The following is a 25,009-nucleotide window of genomic DNA, read 5'->3' as shown; positions in this document are numbered from 1 at the left end:
AATACAGATAGTTTCCTAGAAATTAATTATATAACTGCACACTTAAATTACAGATGTCTAATAGTGTGAATTTATTTTTCCATTCAAACTGGTGCTATTATACTGACATTTAAAATATATCATTCATTATAAAATAATTATTTAGAAATACCTAGATGTTTGTAAGCATTCAAATCTCAGGTCTAGCACTTTCTAGTACTTTAAGCTTTCATTATCCTACTTCCTTATCAGTATAAATGTACAAACTGACATCCACTTTGCAGCACAGATATCATTACTAAGTTTGAACTGACTACAGTGATGTTTTACAGTATCATGTAGCATAGTGGAAGTAACATTAATTACACTGTGGAAAAAAAGAGAGGGTTGTGCCCTATACTTAAAGGCACAAATGAATAGGCACTAATGTGGAGTCTGAGAAAGCAGGTCAGAAATTGATCTGGACAACAGCCATAAACAGCCACTCTGAATGAGAGTTAATAAACAGCATCTCAAGGACCATGCACAATAAGGAACTCACCTCCCTACAAGTAGTCCTAACTACAGTCCTCAAAGTGTGGGACATCAGGCAACAAGTCTTATGTATGTTCACATCTCCACTAAGCCAGTTATAAATACGGGGTAGGTACCAACAACATAAATAAAGGAATGGCAGTGCTGAAGTCCTGTAGGTACCCAAAACATGTGTTCTAAATTTCTGGCCCCTCCCAATACTTGTGGATATTTAAACTGGGCAAAGCTGATGTTCATTCAACTTGTCCAGGAGAGACGAGTGCATTGCACGTGTCTATGTGTCCATATGTGGTCACTGGACAATAAGACAAGGAAAGTCCACCTGGGCTCCATGGCTCAGAGGGTTGTTGTGGGAGACTGAGGCAGTTGAAGTAGCCTTGACATGAGCACGTCTATGTCAAGGGCCCCTTGGCTGACAGGCCCGACCCAGCCAAGTGAAGGCAAGGTTCAGCAAGTCTGCCTTGCAAGAAAAACAGGACATGCTGACCTAGTCAGGATAGTCTGTAAAAAATAATGACATACCACAGCTGCTCTGGTCCTGTCACCTATGTGACTGGACCCGTGAGAACTCAACCTGGATTTTACCCTGCTTTCAATATATGCTGTATAAGTAAATGCACTTGGAGGTAGAGGGGGTCACCAGCATCTCTCATCAGTAGTGTTGGACCCACCCAATTCCAGCTTTCTCTATGTCTGTCTTTTCATTTTTTTCTTAATCCCCAGTCACCCCCAATCAGCTCAAGGGACCTACTCACCTTGGCCATGGGAGTTGTATGCAAAAAGGACACATGATTAACTTTGTCATTCAAAAGTCACTTTGCACTTGGGAATCACAGGTGAGGGAGGTCCAGGGGGTGGTCAACTCCCAGGTCTGACACACTTAGTTGTCAACACTGGATAAATCAATCAGTCTTTCCTAGCCTCTACTTTCCTGCAAAACTAGAAAAAGTATTAGAAAAAATATATTGAAAACACTTGCACACAGCATGGAATATGGTGTGAGTTTGTAGATTATAGGTGTCCTTAGCAGAAGCAGTAGCATTAATAACCAATTCTTTTTAACCCATGATGAAGCTGATATTGTGATTGTTTCTTAGCAATTTTACTTGTGCTTTCCTAAGGAAATCCTTGAGCCATGACCAATATAAATGCTAAAGCTGATACTTGTTTACAAATCTTAATCACTTTATATTTAAATTTTAAACTGTTAAACAACTGAGAAATATGTCACAATGTCCTCTCTACATTTCCCACCACTTCATGTGAGCCAGTGACACGCCATTCTCTGGGACCAAAGTACAATTACTGCATAAGTTTTTGATGACTCCTTTCAGCCTTATCTCCTGTGACTGAAAGAATCTACCAGTATTGTAACAATGATAACAGAGCATAAAAAAGCAGAGGCAGGGTAAAGTTTGAATACTTTGGGAACAGTGACTACTGTGACAGGTTTATCATGTGGAATGGGACAGAATAGAGAAGGGAAAAAGGAAGGAAGGGAGGGAGGGAGTAATTTCTGTTTTAAAACCTTGCACAAATTACTACCAATTTTCACATTAGCTCCTTCTTGTTTTTTTTCCCAATACTTATAATTAAAATCTATCTCTATAATTTTGATCTTGGCAAATTGAACATAATTAAGAACTATTTTGTAAATGAAAATTGGGAGATTAATTTCAAAAACCATAACTTTACCATTTTCTTTCAGAACAATAATATGATGTCCACTTAATACTAAAACAGGCTAGTTCCAACTTTGGTCTTTAATTATTCTAATTTACAGATGGCAAAGTGCAAATCAGAACAGAAAAGTGACCTGTCTAGGACTTCTGACAGGAAAATTTTAGGGCATTTTTCCAACTCAAGCAGATGATCCAATTTGATTTAAATCTTAAAGAAGAGGATTCTTACAGGAGATGAAAGGAGAAGGCAGGTATCTGCAGATAGCTGGTCTATGGTCAGGGCTCTGTATCTTCAGCAGTCTTTTTCATTTATCAGCTGTGTGTGTCTTGGAAAGGCCCAGATAATTTGTCTTAGCTGGATTCCCCTTCTTAAAATTGGAGCTTCTCCTTTCTAATTATGTCATACACCACTTAAGGAACTAAATGACATAATGGAAAATAATAAATTGGCCAAAGTTTAAAAGTAGGATAACCAAAACAAATGTATCAGACACCACAATCTGTCATTTTAAGTGTAGGGAAATGCAGTTGCCACAAGCTGGGCCAGCACCTAGTGTGAAAACCAAGGTCAGGTGATTTGTATGAAAAGTTCTCCAGCAGTGACTGAAAAGAACTCCCAGGAGCTCCCCTTCCCCAGTCTGCAGGAGGCTCTTATTTTAGAGCTGAATAGGATGGTTTTTGTCTAATTACAGTAGTTTCCCCTTATCCATGATTTTCTTTTCCTCAGCTTCAGTTATCCAGGATCAAACATGGTCTGGAAATTTTAACTGCAAAATTCCAGAAATAAAAAATTGGTAAGCTTGGAATTGGGTAGATGTGTTGCCAGGGATCAAACCAAGGCCCGCTTGGAAGTGTATATTAAATGAATCCTTGATGTGACTATTTTCTTCTAGTTGTACAATCCGATATCTTCTCAAAATTCTAGAAGACAAGATAATCATGGCGGTACCTTATGGATGCCCAACTGAGACTCCACTTCAAGCTAATAAGCATGAACTTGAGAGCCCTAGTCCACTGCTCCTCCGTGTTCAGATGGATCCTAATGGAGCAGCACTCCCCACTGCCCAGGGCATCCTCCATCAGTCCTCCCTCCACGTAGATCATGTAGGGCAATCAGAGACCCTCCTTGGCCTTCTCCACCTCCTCCTTGAACTGCTGCATGCAGACCAGGAAGGCCATCATTGCATGGTCAAACTTGTTATTCAAGAAAACATTCAGGCTGCCATTAAAGAACAGGGGCAGCCTCGTACAGTCACCTGTCAGAGACTTGAGGTAGGAATGGTTTCTGCAGGCAATGAGCTGATACCTCTGAAACTTCAATCCAACCGTCTTGGACAGGGCAAGCAGCAGCAAAGCCACCTGTCCTGAGGCAGCGTTGATCTCATTCCAACCCACCAGGACACCCGGAAGGCAACCCAACCTGAAGTTATTGATGAAGTCCAGGAGGCCCTCCTCCCAGTTCTCAAAGGTGGCATTGAAGATGTCCATCTGCCTAAGTCAGTGCAGCTGGCACTGGGCATGCTTCAGCTGGTTCTCCAGGCTGCTCAGCTGGTCAGTGAGCTCCAGCTGTTGCCACTTGAGTGCACTGTAGTCCTTGTGGTGCTGCCTCTCCTGCCTGCACAGCTCATTGGTCTCTGACTGGGGTGCCCTCAGGTCTGCTTCTGCTTGCACACAACTCTCCTCCACAGTCTCCAGCTCCTTAGCTAGCCTAGCCTCCTCCAGCTCCAGGCCCTGAACCTCCATCTGCAGAGCCTTCCTCTTGGTCTCACCCATCAGCAACTCAGTCTCCAGGCAGCATCTGTAGTTCTGACTGTCAAGTTCAACAAAAGTTAACTCGATGTCCAGCTACTTTAAAAGATTGTCAGTGCACTCCTCACACAGTGGGTGGTCCATATCTTTCTGTCCTGAGAGGATGTCAAATAAGTCTGCAATGGCCTTCTGGACACTGCTCAAAGTTCTTATGGAGAGAGCATGACTGAGGAGAGTAAAGTGGTCAACACTCTTCTGGAACTTCCTGCCATTGTCAGAAAGGAGTTTGCTGGAGGCTCTGGCATGTGGCTTTCTTCCATCTGTCATCTCTGTGGATGGGCCACCCTCCTCTAGGGCATCTGCTGGCCCCTGCTGTGCTGAGTCCTGTACCTCTGTGGGCTGACTGAGTTTCAGAAGCTGATAGCAGCGCTGGCACAAGAAGAACATTGAAGACATCATAGAGATGCTGACTCTCACCTTGCCACCTCAGTTTCCTCTGGTTCCTTTGTCTGGTTCTGTGTCTTTATTAAGCAAAATAGGCTGAGTGTTCTAGGAAGAATAATGGAACAAACAGTCTTATTTGGGTCAGGAACTAAACATTTCCTAAATGGTTTTGTAGAAATTTGCATAAGTTTGCATGGAACTCTGAGGTCTGACTACTGCTGGGCTGTGTATGCTTTGGGAAGATGTAGGTCAATGTATTTACCTTATGTTGAGAAGTTCTCGACATTCTCCATTTAAAACAAAGCAAAGCATTAAACCCATGCAACTAAGTGGATCCCTTTAGCTTATGTGTAATGTTCCAGAAGTAGGTTTTAGATTTCCACTATTCTATGTTCCTTCCAGTGTACAGATTTTTTTTTGTGGTACTGGGGTTTGAACTCAGGGCCTAAACTTTGAACCACTCTACCAGTCCTTTTTTTGTGATTTTTTTAAAGATAGATTCTCATGATCTATTTGTCCAGGCTGACTTTGAAATGCAATCCTCCTGATCTCTGCCTGCTGAGTAGTTAAGATTTTAGTTCTGAACCAACTGTACCCAGCTGAGTGTACAGATTTTTGTAGATGGTATAAGGGATAAGAGAAAGGAGAAGTTCTCAGGGAGGAACCAAACTTTCCCTTTGGTTATCAGGCATCAGTACACTCAGGTGCCCATGAAGGTCTGGGACTCATTGTGTCCTTCCTCTCTCCTTGCCTTCTCAAGAAGCACCTACTCAAGCTGGTAGAAAAATGGCTTCCTACCATCCATCCACTGACCACCCAAAATGTCCCCAGTACTCAGGCAGAATCCCACTTCCCCCACACAAGGACAAGCAAGGCAGATCCCATATGTGAAGAGCTGGTTATCCAACTTCAGCCACCTGCACTCCATAAACTCCTGGAACAACCAATTCTGAAATGTGATTTATCTAAAATGGCTGATCCCACAACAGGCAATGACTGTATATGGTTTCTCAAAAGGAAAGTTCATCACTGCACTACAACTTGCTGAAAACATGCATTTAGGTATTAATTTCTGTTTCATCCTATTTGGGAGTTTTTGAAACTCTTAGGAGAATCTGTCAAACCTCCCACATTCTACAAAACTATGTACATGATCATGGCCTCATCTTTAGCCCTAGACTATATACTAATTGCTGAGAATTCTATTTTGCTGTTTGCAGATGTTTCAGAAATACATTAATAAATATAGACTCCATCATGCTTTTTGACTCTGTGTGTTGTGGTAGCTCTGGATTCTAGTGCACCCAATTAGCTATTAATAGATTGTGATGAATATGTTAGCACTGAGAAAAAATATTTTGGGCATGACTTTCTTGGGTTATCAGTGTGTGTGTGTGTGTGTGGGTGTGGGTGTGTGTGTGTATGTGGTGTAGCCATGCCCCAGTTACTAATACAAACCACAACCAGAAGCATGCAACCAGGGATCAGGTTAGGCACCAAGCACAGGGACTGATACTGACAAAGTGCATCTGCCTGTGCTGCATGTAGAGGAGGCCACAGCCTACAAACTGTCTCTTCAGGTTGAGGAAAACTTACTGTTCATTTTTAAATACTGTGCCAGTCTCCCTAAACATTTGTCGCATCCAGGATACAAGGTGTTGGAGCTCTTTGCCTGAGAATATTCAGTATGAAGCATGTTCACTTTGTGGTAGACACTGTGGACTTTGAATTCAGCCTTTGTCAGTTCAAATACTGGTCCTCCACCTTCCCAGTGAGGCATCCTAATTGGGTGGCTTTAACCTCTGGGAGCCAGTTTCCTCATACCTGAAGCCATTCCTTCCACCCCTATGCTGATCCCCTCCCACTCACATTCCCCATGTGCTTACCCTAGGAATGTACTGGGGTTTTGCACAGGGAATGAGAATGTCAAACTAGTTAATGCTACAAAAGTGTTTATACAGGCCCTGCTGTGAACAATTATAATGAAAACAATCCTTGTTAGAATCCCCTTCTTTTACTGAGTCCTAGTCTCCACTTATAAAACTGCTATCAACCACTCAAAATCTGGCTCTAACCAGGATATGTTCTTCCAGGTCACTGGAGTATTTCTAAGTTAGTTATGTCTTGAGAGCTGAGGTATTTGTGAAAACAACTTTATTCCAAGTTCTTTCCATACTGACAGCCCTTCAAGCAGCTGTTAGGTTTCTAATCCAAATTTAAGGTATTCTCCAAGTTGTTTTACATTGGCATTTATTCAAAAGGGTTTTCAAGTTATTCAGTGCCCATAACATCAATGTTATGGGTAGTAAAAATTCTGGCATGGCTTGAAAATATTACCAGGAGCTGAATAAGAAAAATTAATACAATTCTGATTGGGACCCTCCACACTCAACAGATGTGTGTCCACTCCCAATGTTGGGTTCCAGAGCAGCTTTAAAGCCTCAGTGAGGAAAGGCTACAATGGCTGTTCCTCACAATGCATTCTGTGTAAGTGCCACATGCCATGACACACACTGTCATTTTATATGAATGTATGTGTGTATTTATTTATTGTTGTAAATGATTCTAAGCTTGGGGAAAGTAATTTCTAAAACAAAATGTGATAACTTTTTAATAAGATAAATGAAAAGGACCATAGGACTTGATCTTATGTACTATTGACAACTTTCTAGACTAAATAGGCCTATATTTGAGTATTTCATGTGAAATCTTTTCCTAAAATGTAATTCTGTACTTTCCATTTGAATCTGTTTTTAAATGTCTTTAGATATTAGTGATCAGGAAGTAAAATTGGACCTTAGAATCCAAAGCAACAATAGCAAAATAAAACCTAAAACACCCACCATCACCAAGTCTTCTGTTTTTTAAGTGCTTTCTGTCAAGGCTGAACAAACTTTGAGGGTTAAAGTATCTTCTAATTATCATGTCTGATTTCTTTCATTTTTCAAGTACTGTGGGAAGTTCTTAATGAAAAAGTGTTAAAATACTCATAGATATGAGTAAATATATAAAAATTAGTAGAGCTTTAATGCTATCACTACAAAAAATTCTTTGTGGTAACAGTATTCAAAACTTCTCTTCTTGTTATTTGGAAATATGCACTATATTTTAGTCACATTACCTGGCAATAGTAACCAGAAATTATCCCTCCTATATAAATATAATTGTGTACTCATTCACCAATCTCTTCTCATCCCCCATCTTCACATTTATCTTACACTCTTTTTATTAGGATATCTGCCTTCTGACATCTTGCTTTAGAAGCTTTATATGTGCTGTGCATACATCTATCACATCTCTAAGACTCAATTACATTGCTTATTTATGCACCTTATCTATTAACAATCCAAATTTCCTGATATCATGAAAAAATATTAATTGCATGACTGAATGAATCTATAATGTTTCAATCTTTCAGATTGCAAACATATAATGCTTTTTCATTTTACACTATATATAGGAAACAATTGACAATTTGGGAATTAAGCAGCCCAGGTGCATGCAATCTTATTGTGAGATTTTATGCTTATTAGAGAATGTTAACACAAGCTCTGGTCTCAAAATTTTAAAAAAGTACCCAGATTATGAAGCAGTCACAATGTAAGCTTATTCTGCATACAGGAGGAGGTTGTCATCACAGCACAAGGATGTCCCTTGTCATTCAGTCAAGGTGAATGTGTGGTGTCTGTCTTCACAGAACCGAAAGCCAGATCAGCAGCTGGTGGTAGGGCATGATAAAGGTGAGGATAGATGTGACGATTTAAATGGTGATGAAGCGATGGTGGAGCATGGTGATGGAGCATGATGGAATATGATGAGGGAGGATGGTGATGGAGCATGATGGAGTATGATGATACAGTGTCACTGACTGGGAAAATAGAGTCCTTTTAAGGTGAAGATGGAAGTGCTGATGGAGCACTTCCTTCTTAGAGTTCAGAGCCTCTGGTTACTGATACTGTGGATGCTCCCTGCTCAGGTAGATGTCATCCCAGACCTGAGAACCACCACATTTCTGCTACTCCAGGGTTCAGCCTCACTTAACTCAGCACACCATTTCAGAGGATGATATAATTGCTTTAACATTTGTATATTGTCATCCAGTATAAAAACTTCATTTAACACATCATTTCTTCACATACTCATTAATTAGAAAAAGAAAAAAAAAACTGAAGATTAGAAGAAGAACTTGTTATGTCAGGAGTACATCTCAACTACCTCACCATTATAGTACTAATAATCCTAGAAATACTGTTTTAATATTTTAAGGTTTGACTGTTGGCCTGTAAGCAGCAGGGCTATAAGAGCAGAACAAAAGACTCATCAATGATGGAAAAAACATGGAAAGTAACAATACATAAGAACATAATACATATGCTATAGTTTGAATTAAAACCATTGAAATGTCCTGATTCTGGCAAAAATGGCTATGATCTGCATATAAAAGATCACTAGTTAAGAAACCAGTGCTGCAATTCATAGCAGGAGTTCAGGAAATAACATTAGACTTCACAGCTTGTGTTCCTTAAGGACATCCAGTGAAGAAATGGCCTGCAGAAAAATCTTTTCATCTTATTGGATTCTAAGTGGTTACAGCTCAATGTTCTTAGAAACTAGCAAGAACTTCCTGTCCTGATCTTCACAGTCATAATAATCCTTTATTCCAGAAGGTAGGCTACTTTCCATATGACTGTGTTTTTAAAAACATTCTGCCTACTAGAGCATGGATTTGTGGGCCCTATCACAGTGGTTCAGGCCTGTAATCCAGATACTGGAAAGTCCAGATCAGGAGAATCTTTGTTGCAGACACTCCATGGGAAAAAGTTAGTGATACTGCATCAAGATCCAGATATCTCCCTGCTGCAGTGTGTGTTATTCACATGTATGTGGTGCCCAAGCAGCAGTCCCTCAATGGCGCTTCATTTCATTCATCCTATTGCTAACACCTTCACATAACCACGTCCTTGGTTTGTTTTTTTCTTTTTTATGGGGCTCAGTCTGGCTGTAACTCTCTATGTAGCCTTGGCTGGCCTAGAACTCATGATATTTCTGTTTCAGCCTGGGAGTGCTGGGATTGTAGGTGTGCACTGCCATACCCAAGCTTATTTTGTCTGATTTTGAACCTTTGTTACTACCACCCTTTTCTGCTCTCATTTTCATTGAGCATTTTATGTGATTACATTTAATCTCACTCTTAGCATAGCTTTTTTACTTCCTCCTTTAGAATCATATTCAGTGATGTTTGCATTGGTTACTGGATATTTTACATGTAATTATAGGACAGTATTTTTGATGAATATAGATACAAAAACATAAATATATATTATATATGCAAAAACATATGTATATATGTATATATATTATAATATGTTTTTATGTAGGTTACAATCTAAAACTGCATTATCCACTTATTTTTGTTCTAATGGTTCCAGCTTAGGCCACTGGGGGCTCTTTCAGTTCTCCCTGACATACCAGTGCAAGTACATGTACATGTTTTATACTTGGTTATCTCTGTCACCACAAAATACAACAGCTTCAATTTTTATTTTCCTGCCCCATCTTGGAGTCAGCCATTACCCCATGCATCCTGGGATCCTTTAACTGTTGAACTGCATTGTAGCCCAGCATCTGAGTGTTAGGTGTGCCAGTGTCCCTGCTGTGGCATTGCTGTAGGAGCCCTCAATTGACAAATACCCTGTGTGTGTTCAACATACCTGTAAATGTTACAATACCTATACATCTCAGTTTCTAATAAGACAAACATGAGCTCTCATTGAATTCTCCAGCCTTTACTCTGCACCACATGAATCCTTACAACAATTACCCTAACTCACAGGTAGACTTCCACTCCCAAAGTGAGCACCCTGGTTCCCATCACCTCTTCCAATTACATAAGTATTCAATTCAGGGTATACATTTTAGAATTATTAACTTTGTGAAAAACAAATTTGTCATTAAAGTGGAGTATCCTTCATCTTATAGACTTCAATTATTTACAGAATAGCTTATGTTAGTCCACTTCTCCCCAGTTTCTCTTGTGAGGTTATTCCATACATTTTGTAATAAAGCCTAGGTTCTTTCATCACATTTTGCATTCCATCCTAATATCCAAATAACTTCCTGAATGTTTCCTTACTACAACTGACATACATGAAGTTTAATTCTTGTGTTACAAATTCAGTGAGATTTGAAAAATGTAGTGTCATGTATCCACCACTAAAGAACTGTAAAGAATAGTTTCATAGTGATTAAAAAAGAAAAAAACTCTGCATTTCACCTATTCAAATTCTGCCCTCCAAACATGGGTGACAATGTTATGTTTAGCTTTTTCAGACATCATTCTTGATGTTTCCTTTCACATTTGTGATTCACTCATGTTCTTTCATGGATATAAAAACTTGTTTCTTGGTAGTACTGGATCTCATTCCTTTACAGGTAAACCATAGTTTAGCTCATTCTTTCCTCAATTAAACTGCATCTTAGTACTTCCTCACTTTTGAAGAACATGAATAAAGCCTCTATTAATATTCATATACAAATTTTTGTGTACATAATTTCAAAATAAGTTGGGTAAATATCTAGGAGTGTAATTGCTTGATTGCATAAGACTATGTTTAGCTTTGTATGAAGCTGCTAAAATGGCTTCCAATGTTGGTTCACCATTTCGAATCTCTTCATTAAGGCATGCAAGCTCTTACTGGTGTGCATGCTGCCCAGTCATGTCAGATTTTGGGATATTTGTCTCCCTAATAAGTATGTGGTGGTATGTCATTGTTTAATTTGTATTTTCCAAATGGCAAATGAGGTTGATATTATTTGCTATTTGTAATTTTTGGTGAGGTGCCTGTTCAGAACACTTGCCCATTCTTTAATTTTGATGTTTTTGTGTTACTGAGTTTTAAAAATTCATTGTACATTTTTATATGAATTCTTACCTGTCTCTTTTTGCTTGTTTATGATTAAAATATGTTCTTTTTCTTCCAGTCTCCTAAGCCAGAAACTACAGTTTTATATTTTAAATCTTTGAAAAAAATATTTACAAATTTATCTCTAAGCAATGCCTTTGTTACCTCCCATGAAATTTGGTAAGTCTTGCTTTAATTTTTGTTAAGTTAACAATATATTTTAAATATTCCTTTAGACTTTCTTTGACCTGTAAGGTTTTTTTTAGAAATTTTTTGTTTATCTCCAAATACCTGATGAATTTTCAACTTAACTTTTCTTATTATTTTCTAATTTAACATTTTGTGGTCATAGAATTTAACTTGTTGAAATCTGTTCTTTTTATTTTTAGTGATATGGGTGTTTGAACTCAGGGCCTCTCACTTACAGATGCTCTACCACTCAAGCCATGACTAAGTCATTTTGATTTCTATTCTTTTACACTGAAACAATTTTTTAAAACATAAGATTTAAATTGTATAGTCAATTTAAATTGTATAGTCAATGTGAAAAGTTTATGCACAGCATGCGACCAAAAAGACAATAGATGGAAAAACATAGCTGTATGAACAGCAATAAAAATAAATATCTTATTAATCCAATGGAAATCAAGAAGAAAGAAAAGTAAGAAAAGAAGGTGGCATGAATGGAAGGCCACCAGACTTTAAATATAAACAATGTGTATTGAGTGTAAATATATTGTATAATATGTCAGAATAGATAAAAATAAAATCAAAATTAAAACAACATGAAAGAAAGCCTTATATTCTGCTGACTAAAAATGTACCAAAATATAAGAAAAAATAGAAATAATAGAATATAATGAGAGGTGTCTTGAAAAATTAATCATAAGTATACTAATACCAGATAAAATATATCTTAAGGAAAAAGCATAACTAAAGACAAAGAGATATATTTCAAAATCACAAATTCCATGTAAAAAGAAAATCTGTATCATTCTTCAAAAATCTAACAGTATAAAAGAAGGAATAAATAAGTCTACTGCATGCAGTCCTCAAAAGATAAAGGAAACATACCAAAAATCAGAATAAGTATAAAGGATTTTAAGAATATTTATTGACGTTATTAAAAGAACATGTTAATTTTGTAAAGATTTATTATCTGTGCATGGACTATCTGTAATTTACACATGCAGTTAAGCATCAATTATTCAGTTAAGAATCAGTGATCACTTGACAGGATGGAGTGCGATGGCATCTGAAGGGGGACAGGGTCAGGTGTTATTTAGCCACTGATGGTGACAGGAGGCAAGTTAAGCAATGAGGGCAAAGTGAACAAAGTAAGTGGGATACAAAGGGCTTCACAGTGATTGATTACATATTTGTGATGAGAAGGTCAAAGGAAGATCATCAGTGTAATTTGATAGGAGTTCGGCTGTACAGGTGAGAGGTAGAAAGGACTCATCCACAACTCTCTTGTCCTTGGCTGGGATAAGAAGATAAACATGGAAAGCAGGAGGAACCTTCCTTGTTTGTATGTCTCTCCTCTTATTTGACATGAAATTCTGCTACCACAGGACAGATGTTTCCTGTCTGTCTTCCTGGTTTGATTATCAGACACTGAATCAGAGTAAGTGGTAAATGTAGGGTTGTTCAACGATTCTTGATTTGCTCTCCTTCCTGGATTTTGGGCCTCCATGGAGCAGAGACAACTAAACCTCAGCAGCTCATCTAATGGGCCCTCTTTCCTCAGAATCTTGAGCTAAAATGAAGGTGCCAGGTGGGGTCATTCCTGAAGAGACCTTAGTTGAGTCTCATGCTTAAGCTAATCAAAGCTCATGGATGCTCTCCTTACATAATCCTGTTAATGACAACTGAGTCACAAAAGTGGAAAATCTAAACGCATTGTTCAGGAGGTCTCATATCTTATGCAATCACTGTCAAATTTAAAAGAAAACATGTCTTTGAATCACTTCATATTCAAAATCCTGTAGGTCCCAGCACTTGCAATTCAAAACTCAAGATAACCACCACATCATATTTTAGTTTTTCAATTATTTAAATAAACTTTTTTCTTATAATTAGTTTCCATACTCAAAGGTTGCTTAGTTTCATTGCTTACTTCAATTTAATCACTAAGCCTGCCTAATCACTGTCTCATTCTTCATGTCTCTTCTACTGATCGTGCTAAAAGTTCAAGTTATAGCTTTAAAGCTGGTAATATGAAATCTTGAAAAGTGGCCTTTACAGTTAGGCAACATTTATAATGCCATATTAATATTTCTTCTTAATATAGACTATACTAAGAAAATAAAATACTAAATAGGCATTACATAGGTCTTGATAAATTTCATTTACAGTATAGTAATTTTCTTTTGTAGAAGTCTTTTTCTTACTCAAATTTTACAATAGAAAATTATCTAAAACATTGCTGGAAATATGGCAAATTTTTCTCTGTACTGTTTTTTTAAGAAATTGATTTAAGGGACCAGACAAAAACAGCATATGAAATTATAAAAATATATACATGTGGTTTTGAAGTGTCTTAACTTTCTGAATGATTTTTATAATTCCAAAGCCAAAAATTAAGCAATGCAATTAATGTAGATGAAGTATCAATAACAAAAGCAACATAAGGAGATCCATAATAATCAAATTTTGGATAACTGATACTTGATAAATTATTAATTAGTGCTTCATGAAATATATAAATTAATATTACTATGACCCTAAAACGAGAAGCAGGGGGTCCTGTTTAGCAGTGTATTGTGCCTCAGTGTGTGTGAACAGAGACTGTGTCACATCTGTAAGTCATTCAATGTGCTCCTGGAGTGGGCATCCTGTCCATGTCCTCCCATGTACTCTTCTGGTTGATGAATTTAGATGCAGAGCAAGCTGCACAATGAAGGCTTGAGGAGGTGAGGCAGTGCAGCTCTTCTTTAAGAAGTTTGCCAAAGACGTGGCATCCCTCAGTGTCACAACCCTGATAGGAATGGGAGGTGCAGCCAAAGGGGAAGTCCTTGCAGAAGTGTAAATGCCAACAAGACAGATATCACAACTGTGGTGGTCTAGACAATCATGCCAAGGAACGTAAGATGCCACCTAGCCCAGGAGTGCCACTTCTACCAAAGCAGCAAACTTATAGTGGCCTCAGGTCTGCTAAAGGTCTAATGGCCCACCCTTCCTCCAGAGACCCAGAATGGAGCCACCTGGATAGAAGCTGTTCTTTTGCTCCCAGGAGGTTTCAAGGAGCAGACATTCATCCACAGAGTTCACATGGTGGGGACAGGGTGTAGTGGGGAGTGGCTGTCACTGGCATGTGTCTCAGAATCAGCCATCATCCCTGTCAGTGGGGGGTGGAATGAGGGAAACAAAATCATCCCATGCTCTATTCAATGCCAGCCAGGGCTTTGGAGGAACCACCTAGAACCTGCACGTTCCATCTCAGGCTGGCTCCTAACCATCGGCTTTAAAAAGTGACCTGGAAGAGGACATTGTTCTCCATTTAAAGAAGGTATGTGACATTTACTTGCCAGGGTATGAAACAATTAAGTGGGAGGCCAGATTAATGGACTCACTCCACCAGCTACTGCTGTCTGTGGGGTTCACTCAAGCAAGGCAGCGTCTTATCACATCTTCTTTCCTCATAATCGGATCTTGAGATACAGTGCGGGAATGGTCACAAGCACTGGGCTATGATGACAGGCAAGAAGGGAAGTTGGAGGAGCAGCTGCAGACTGCTGTTCCTAATTCCCTCCCATCCCTTTTAGGGCCAATAAGATTGCATTCTTTTGCTCCTGTGGACAAGAGCATTGTGGGCCCCACTTTCTCAAGGATGCCAACTGTCAGTGTGCAAATTACATGCCTGGTGCATTTTTAACTTGTTTTCTTAATACAAATATTCTGTGTTGTGTTTTTCTATATTTTTATCTAAGGCCCTCATTCCTGTGCTGTATTCTCAGAAACAGGAGCAACTCTAGGGATATTTCAGGACATCTCCAGGTCTGAACAGCAGGAATAAAACTTGTTTTTAATACCATGGGAAGCAACCATTTACATAAAGAAAGTAAAGTAGCAAACTGGAATTTCCACCTATGAAATGTATGAAAACTTCAACATGAACTGATGGACATTCTGTGAATGAGGAACAATAATTATTTCAAATGTAATTTATGTTTTGAAGATCACCCATTAGTTTTTCAAAATGAATTTTTAAACTAATATGATACATTTTCTATTGATTACTCTGTGATAGAAAACTCTAGTATAGAATTGATATATAAGCCATGATTACAATTTTTATATCTATCAACAAATGATATGAAACACCTTTAATGTGATAGACATTCACATTAAAGCAGGCATAGTGACACACACCTGTAATCCTAGTAGTCAGGAGGTGAAGGCAGGACTATGATAAATTCAAGGCCAGCCTAAGCTACATAGTGAAACTGTCTTAAAAACAAAGGAAAGAGAGAAAGAAATGGAAGGAAGAAAGGAAGGAAGGAAAAAGGGAAGGGGAAGGGAAAGGAAAATAAAGGAATTCAGATTATCCAGAACAAATGACAGAATTTTCTTTTACTAGACATACAAGGTCTTAAGACTATCCAATACAGTTACTGTAACTAGCTGAATAGATTTTCATAAATAGTTGCTCATATAAACTATCCTATTTGTGTCCCAATACTTAACTCATTTCAGATTTGGTATCCCCATTTAATGTAAACTTAAGTACACATCATTCAGGGAGGCAGGATTCTATATCTGTCACACATAACACTGTGGTTATTAGGGAAATATCACTGCAGAGGCTCATGCTACACTTCCCTTAGATAAGCATGCAACTCTTCCTGAAATAAGATCCACTGTGGAACACATTACTTAATTAGATTGCTAATAAAATAAGAACTACTGGAGGCAATAAAATGCTCTTGATAATAATTATGACTATGGTTTATGGTATTTATGTAGATACATATTGTGTCTAGTGAAAAAAGCTAGACTCAGAAAGATCAGCATTCACATGTTTTCTCCCATATGTGGAATCAAGTGGGAGAAAACAAGAGGAGAAAGTACAAGGAGAGCTATTAGGGAAAAGGAAGAGGATCATGGGAAGTGGTAAGGGGATAAGAGAGGTTATTCAGTGAATGTGATCAAAGTATATTATTTGCATATATGAAATTATCACAATGGAATCCATTATTTTGTATAATTAATATATGTGAATGAAAATTTGAAAAAAGGGATTCATACAAACACAATAATCAAGGCATGATATTGGCATCAACTATACACATCAGTAGAACAGAATAGCCTGGAAGAAAACCCACACATATATGGTCAATTGATATTTGACAAAAGATCAAGACACATCTGTGGAAAATGGCTACTTTTTTTTGACAAATGGTCTGATTAAATGCATTCCTATGTATTTAAATCTATTTCTATGTAGTTATAAAGAACTTTGATAAATATATTTATAACAGAAAAAGTAAAGTAGATCATACTCACATATGAAACCTAAATATATGAAATTTATGGAAGAAATCACAGGGAAAAATCTTTGTGTCTTGGGCCAGGCACAGACTTTTTAGAAATAAGACCAAAAGCATGAAGAAAAAAAAATCATAAATTTGACTTCATTAAAAGGATCAATTTCTTGGTTTCAAAAATATGTTATGATAGTGAAATGCAAGCCACAGACTAAAGGTAGTTTTATGAAGCCATATATATAACAAAAGACTTTTATCTAAAATATATAAAGAACTCTCTAAATTCAATAATAGGAAAACATCAAACATTAATTGGCCTTGAGCAAATAATTTATGAGACCCAATTTTGAAAATACCCAACACAAAAAGGGCTGCCAGAGTAGCTCAAGTGGCAACAGTGCCTGTCTAGAAAGCATAAGGCCCTAAGTTCAAATCCCAGTACCACCAAAAAAACCAAACAAGTGCTTGCTGAGATGAAGCTCAATCTGTAATAAGTCCTGGAGGGCAATAATGAATCTCATGTATAGTGTTGAGACAGACTTTAGCTGTGGAGGCTTTAGCTATGCCACTAATTTTCCTCTAGTAAGTTCTGTGAGGATTTTTGGCCAGACAATCATAGAAACACTACACTTGGATAGAGTGCACAAATGAAATGGATCTGAGAAATTCAAAGAGACAAGAACAATGCATGCTGCTGGCATCCTCAGATTTTTCTCTACTTCTCTACTTATCCTACTTCTCAGTGCAAAAACTGCTACAAACATGGAATGGTGACTTACACCTACACAATTTTCTCTGGAGAAGAGCTGTCACTCTGATGTGTCTCAGTGTTCCCAGGAAACTCAGAGCCCTCTCAATCACCTTCACACCTGGAGCATCCACAACTGATTGACACTACAGTGCACAGTCTGAACAACTTTCTTCATGATGGAATGTCTGCATTAAAATACATGGTCCCAACAGCCCTCTTCACCATCCCCCTACCTGAATTAGGCCAAGACTGAGTTTACTGACAATGGAACTGTAGCTCCAGCTATAGTAGTTCTTTCGTATTCTGCTTACCTCACTCTGTCAAAATCACTCCAAGAGTCCTACTTCTAGAGAACTTGACTTAAAATTGGCTTTCAACAAATATCACATGTTCACACTCATATGGGAAATCTAGACCAAAAGGAAATGGATATCAAGGGAGTAAAACAGTGACTATCTGGGGAGGTGGGAGGACCAAAGGAAAGTACAGTGTGGGGAGTGTGGCTGTGAATGAAGTGCTTTGTATGCATGTATGAAAATAGAATCATGAAACCTACTAAAATTGTTTAAGATTGGCGAGGGGGTTAAGAAAGAGTAATAGAAGGGTGAATTTTGTCAAAGTACATTATAAGCACATATGGAAATATAACAATAAAATCTCATTGTGTGATTAATATACACAAAAACTTGGCTTTCAAAAAATTGAGATTATTCTTTTTGTTCCCACCAGAGTATCCCACAGGAGATATTTATTTGTCAGAGAATATGCTTTCAGGATCATGGTACTGGTTTGGGAGGAAGGAAGAGTCTAATTTGCATTACTAATAAATTCACTTAAGCAGAATCAATGACTGCTGGAAAAGTATTGAGATGTGTTGCTTAAGGATGGCAATGCACTTAGAGAGCTGTGTGGCTGAACAAATTTGTTGTTATGGGAACATTGTAGAGTACAATGACAAACATCAAGTATATAAGTCAATCACTTGACATGGCTTTTTTTTTTTTTTTAGTGATACTGGCCTTTATACTCAGCATCACACACTTAGGCACTCTATCATTTGAACAAGTCTATCATGCCTATTTTATGTTGGGTGTTTTTGAGATCGGGTCTTGCTTTTTGCCAAGCTGACCTTGAAACTTTGTCCTCCTGTTCTCTGCCTCCTGAGTAGCTAACATTACAGGTAAGAGTCATTGGTGTCCTGCAACATGATCTCTTAATACAATCAAGAGATGAAGTGAACAGGGTGTCTGAGGCATAACACAGCACTGTCTTTTATGGTAAACAATTTTATATCCATAAGTGCATTGCAAAATCACAATAAATTACAAATATATTCAGTATGCAAATCAGCAACATAATTGTTTGTTATCATTTTGGTCAATGAAGGACTGTGCATAATGCTGTTCACTGTACTCTTTTTCTGACTGACAATGCAGTTGGTTTGCTTACAGTAGCATCACTACACATGAGTAAGGCACTATACTGTGACATTAATATACATCTGATAACACTAGCTCAATTGCAGTCATATTGGGTCAATCTACTTTCAGCCAAATGTTACTAGGCAGTGCATGACTGCATTCCATATTGAATGGGTAACATGATTAAGGAAGTTAACTGCTTAACAATTGTATGGCTTTTAAAAGAGATTACTTCAGTTCAGCAATAACAGATAATTTTACCGTTCATAATTTTACAAGTTATAAGTTTTCTTTTTCTGAATTCTCCTTAACCATATATGCTCTTCAAAACCCACCCAAGGTTGTCTCACCAAAAAACCATCAGTGAACTTGAGAGGGACTTCTTTTCTCTTTCTGCTGTGAGCATCTGTGGTTTTAACTCCTTTGTGTGTTCTAAATATTGAAATAAATCAGTCTGTGTCTTGTAACATTCCTGATTGCCTAGTTTTTTAGAATTCCTCCCAGGATCTCACCAACATGTACTCAATAACAGTGTACCCTGGTGGTCTGTCATCAGAAAATGCAGTCTAATTTAACAACTGTAGGAAGGCACACTTTACTTGGATAATCTACTTGACTGCAAGTGGCCAAATATGACTGCCAAAAAGAGGGTAAGAAGGTTGTAAAGAAGAGAGAAAAAGAAACTTGACACTAGCTATGTTTCAAGGACACCCACAGCTTGGGCATTTAGTTTAGTGCTCATTACACCCTTATCAGACAAGAACTAATCATTTCATATTTCAAAGCTGGGAGTCTACACTGCTGGTCTTCATCAAGACCAAGATGATAGATAGGGGATGAACTATGAGGCCTTGAAATGCAGGATTTCAGACAAATTTTCCAGATTTTTGTGGCAGCAAGGATAGGTTAACACTGCTTTACATGCCAACTAAGACACCAGCAATATCTAGGGGGCACATAATATACATTGATGGTTTCTTGAATTAGTTTTTTATAGTGCATAACAGCCAGGTGCTGTAACAGGCAGGCACTGGCCCGCCTGTCTGTCTGCTGGCTTGGAAGTCACTTTTTTTTCTTCTCTTTTTATTTTCTTCCTCTCTTGGTTGGTACAGCAAAAACATAATGCAGAGAACTACAGAAAGAGTTCTGCAAGCCTCTGGATGCCTGGACCCAACATCATATGCATAGACACAGAATCTCTGACTGCCATCTGCCTGCACTGCCCTGGAGCTGACCCAAGTTAGTCTGTAACCCCACCACATGAGCATTCATTTATAGGGAACCACATAGTCTAGTGAAGCTGGGGGGCCAATTGCACCCACACTAGACAAAACTGGTAGCCAAATACATTAAGGGAACATTTCTTCTCTTACTGGAGGTGAGGGGCAGAATGCAGAGATGAATTTGCCCATGTTTGAGTTAGGGTAACTCAGCAGCACTGTGGTGAGAGCTACACATCACACTGCCTTGGAGAAACTGGGAAGGAGCTGAAACTGACAGTCTTCTAAGAGAAAAACTCAATTCTAGATCAAAGACTTGTCCTGTGAGTGGAAGGTGCTGGCAACTGCTCATATATCATCTCCTCTTGGGACCACTTCTAAGAACCTGTCTGCTCCAGACAGCCAATCCCACTAAGGGAAGCCTGGGCTCAGCACCCTGAGCTGATCTCCCCCAAAGCACTCTGATAGGGAGGGTCAGCCTCCATTGCCACTCAATCCAGCATACCAACCTTCCAGAGGGACAATGTCATGGTCAATGCCCCTGTAGAAAACCCTAGCATCTGAATTTGAAATTAAAGGAAGTAGTCAAGAACATTCATTTAACTGATTTTCTTTTAATGTATATATTTTTTAAGTTTTAGTTTTAACATTTATTTTCTTCCATTTTACTGTTACCTATCTCTGTTTTCCACTATTTCTAAACACCAATTTGCTTAACTCTCTATTGCTCCACTTTCCTCTCTCTCACCCAATTTTTATCTCTTCTTTTTTATCCCCTTACTTTCTTTCTTCTCCTTAGCTTCCTCTCCTCCCCCTCCATTTCCCCCCACTGCCCCAACCTACTCAACACTCACCACCCACTAAATAATCTATTATACCAACTTTATATGTTATGCCATCTTTAGTATGCCATGGCAATCACCAACAACAGCACCTTCCCCTACAATGACTGAATTGCACCTCAACACACATTAGAGACGTATTACCTTATAACTCTGATGCCTCACACCCCTTTTCCCCTCATCCTACCCTCTCCTCTAGCTCTGTCTTTAAATACTTATCTACCTCTATCCAAACAATCATTATCCTCCCAATTCCCACTGCTTATAGGTAATACCACCAAAGGGCTCTCTATATATTTTGTATATAACTGTTCTGGCATTGAATCAGTGAATTTGTTATTGTTTACTTATAACTCCAGGTAAGGGGGCAGAAATAGCACATCAAACTAGTCAATTACTAAGCCAGTCATAGTACAGTAGTTAAGGAAAGGGAAAAATAATGGATGATTAAAACCTTCCAGTAGCCAATCAATAACTGAGAGCACAGCACATTATAGAAACATAGAGAAAAGAAGGCAAGGGAATACAACCCCTCATAAGACGAACAATTTAATAGAGGATTTAGTAGGAAAATGAATACCAAGTTGCTGACCCCAGTAGAATGATAAGTGTGTGTAGTGAACTCTGTGATGTCTATAATGATATGCTCAAGGAAGAGCTCAAAAAGGATCTCATAGAAATTGAAAGGAAAATGAAGAAGTAAGAGAGAGAGAATCTGTGACCTTTGCAAGCAGCAGGTCTTTCTTAAGGAGAGGAGACTTGATAGGGACCCTTGCCCATCAGAGTGACTCTCTGAGAGGGTTGAGAGCATGTCTTTCTTACAGGCTGGGGTTTTAAGCATCTTATAATGGGAAAATGGAGGTTGGAGGGGGAAGGGCATTAGAAAAAATGGCTGCTGAGTGGGAATAGGGGAGAGAGGGTACATGTTGTGGACATTATCAGAAAAGTCATTGGGGTTGGGCAGCCAGCCATATGTGTTGTTATTCTCTGTCTCTTTTTTAAAAGGTATCCATGCTTGCATTGTTTCAGTGTTACTCAATATTCCAACACTCCAGATTTTTATTATGTGTGTGTGTGTGTGTGTGTGTGTGTGTGTGTTAAGGGGCATTGGCAGGCTTCTGTCTACTTCATGCTGGCCCAGAATGATGTGGGGAGTTGTTGAGCCTGGAGAATTTGTAGAAGCATGATGGCTTTAAATTGCTTGCCAGAGGTAGCCCAAGAAATGGCAGTAATATGCTCCCATAAAAATCTTCAGAGGATATTAATAAGACATGGTAGAAACATTAAAGCCAGACAAACAAGAATGAGAAGGAACCACCAATGGAATCTAACTATGTCAGATTTATTGGTAAAGAAACAACAATCCTCACCTAAGAAGAGGTATAGTCCACCTTTTTCAGCTGTGAGGAGATCTAATCACCTCCTATTTTGTAGGACCACTGATGCTAATAAGTTGATCTGATCCTGGGTTGCAGAAATCTGTAAGGCAATGTTATTAAGTCTTTCTTTTAGAGCTGTGCATAGTTTTTGGAGTTGGCTGATTGACACCCCTAATCTGGCCAAACTTGTCCCAATCCTGGTTAAGAGGCCCAGTCCCATTACTAGGGGGGGTGAGGATAATATTTCTTTTTGTGCATATAAAGCTGACAAGGGGGAAAGGAATGATTTCAGAGTCAATAGTGTAGGAGACAGGGGAATTAGAAAAGCAAGTATACCAACTCCCATCCTGTTAATAGATAGACATATTCATGTGTGGGACCCACATAGAAATAAGATTCCTATAGAGGGGAGAGGCATCCCATTAATTTGAAGGAGAGGAGGGGTTCTACTTCTATGCTGTCTTTATTTTGTTCTCTTTCATATGAGTGAAATGCTTTAGAGAGGGAGGCTGTTAAAAGAGGTTATAAGAGAGGAGAAGAACTAGTGGGTGTGGGGCATTTCATGATAAGTCAGTGGGTTGGTAGATAGAGGAAAAGTGGAAAAGCTGGGAGTGAGGTGTGAATAACACGTTGCAGTCATTTTTGGAGAAGGGATTTGGGCAGAGTCCTAGGATGTTAAAAACAAGACTGGCATTGAGGAGGAGTCGATTACAGAAGGCTGACATGTCTATAGTGAAGTTACCCTGGGGGGAGGGGATGAGAGTGTGTCAGAATGGATAAGCTAGAGGTCAAGAAACAGGCCATTTTGATGTGTTTATACCTATTGTCCCTTTGGTTAAAGAATTGTAATTGACTATTATGTTGGGGGCTGAGAGAAGAGAGTCTGTGTGCATCAGGAAGTATTAAGAGAGCCTATGGGTTTGTAATCCGGAAAGTGGGTTCTTTGTAAACATAAAGATGCAGTCCCATAGATGTCAGCTTGTGCTATAGAGCCTGTCATAGGAGGGAGTGTTTTTGAGGGGATGGACTGTTGTGATTTTTCTAGTAGAGGTGTTAATTGGAATTTTAGTTTAAATAGTCCCTGAGGGGCAGTTTCAGCATTATTGCTCTGTGAATGGCAGGCAAAGGACATGAAGCCTAGATAGGTGGAGCTCTGGTATAAGGTTCCTTTAGTGTTGTTCCATTCTATGAGAGTGACAGGATGTGCTGTCCAGCCCTTTTCAGTGGATCTAGTGCAGATTCAGCACAAGGAGAGATTAGGATTAACAGCTGAACATAGTTGGACAGAGACATTAATCAAGGGAGAGTACCCAGTTAAAAGCAGTGTGGCTGTCACTGCTTGCTGGAGAGACAGGGAGATGATTGCCTGTGTAAAGAGAATAGAGGTAAAGACAGAAATCATTATGAGAAGAATGGTGAGGGTTAAATGTGAAGAAAAGGCAAAAGGAAAAGAAGAGTATTTGGTGTACGAGAACTCAATGAATCTCCTTGTAGCCAAAAGTCTGAGACAAGCTCTGCAATGTTTTCTTGTGGTAAGTAATAATTGTTAAGTTGGTTTTGGAGAATATGGAAGAAAATCTGATACATTTGGAGCAGTCAATTCATCAGTTTCCTGGATGGAGGGCAAAAGGATGATATGGATCTTTGTGGGTCAAGTCCTGGAGCAGGAGAGAGCAGGAGGGTATGGTGCATTTTTGGGGGGAGAAGAAGTTCATTTTGTAGATGAGACACGTACCCAGGGTTTATTTCCCTGTAGTTTAATGGCAGTAGCATTTGTTAAACTGTAGAGGGCCCTTTCAAGGAGATTGTAAGGGAAGAGGGGGTATTGGTCCCTTGTTATAAACCCATTCTCTGATCTGTACTGGGTTTGCAGGAGAAAGAGATGTGAGTTTTGGAAAGTGGGTGTCTAGGTGAGTCCAAAATGTTGTTCTCATGTAGGGTAGTAAAGAAGAAAGCAGAGGAGGGGGAATGTTAGAGGGTATTGTAGGAAGACACAGTGTTACTAGTGGGCACCCATACATGGCCTCAAAAGGGCTCATTAGCAGAGGCTTTTGAGGGAGGGCTTAGGTGTGGAGAAGAGCTAAAGGTAATAGTTTCATCCAGTCCAGCTGAAGTTCCTGAGTGAGTTTGGTGAGTATGATTTTTAGGGTAAATTGGTCTATTTTACTTTCCCAGAGGATTGTGGATTGTATGGGATATGGAAATGCCATTTTGACCCAATATAGGAGGTTAATTGTTGAACAATGGTAGAGGTAAATTTGGGCCCATTATCTTATTGTAGTGATGTGGGGATACCAAAATGGGGAATGATTTCCCTGAAGACTATGGTGGCCACTGTGGAGGATTTCTTGTTAGTAGTGGGGAAAATTTGATCCATACTCGTAAGGTGGCAGTGAAGACTAGAAGACTGGTAGATATCTGATGCATTTAATTGGGTGCATATTAGTAAAATCCACTTGCCAGTCTGTCCAAGGTAACTGACCTCTTGCCTGTTGGGTGGGAAAAGTGGAGGGCTGGATGTTTGATACAGGGGTGGTTTTGAAGCCTATTTTGCAAGAGGATGCAATTTCCTTTAGTGTTTTGTGGAAGATAAGACTAGGAACAATATGAGTTTTAA

The 25,009-nt window shown here is 38.8% G+C and overlaps 1 pseudogene; it reads right to left on the bottom strand.

Moving 5' to 3' along the window:
* Window positions 1-3,116: 3,116 nt before the first annotated feature.
* On the bottom strand, window positions 3,117-4,400 carry LOC141424286 (beclin-2-like; annotated as a pseudogene).
* Between the last annotated feature and the right edge of the window lie 20,609 nt (window positions 4,401-25,009).

The sequence above is a fragment of the Castor canadensis genome, chromosome 6, assembly GCF_047511655.1.
Source record: "Castor canadensis chromosome 6, mCasCan1.hap1v2, whole genome shotgun sequence".
Classification (NCBI taxonomy): Eukaryota; Metazoa; Chordata; class Mammalia; order Rodentia; family Castoridae; genus Castor; species Castor canadensis.
Note: the sequence above shows the minus strand (reverse complement) of the source record. Positions and strands in the feature narration are given on the sequence as shown.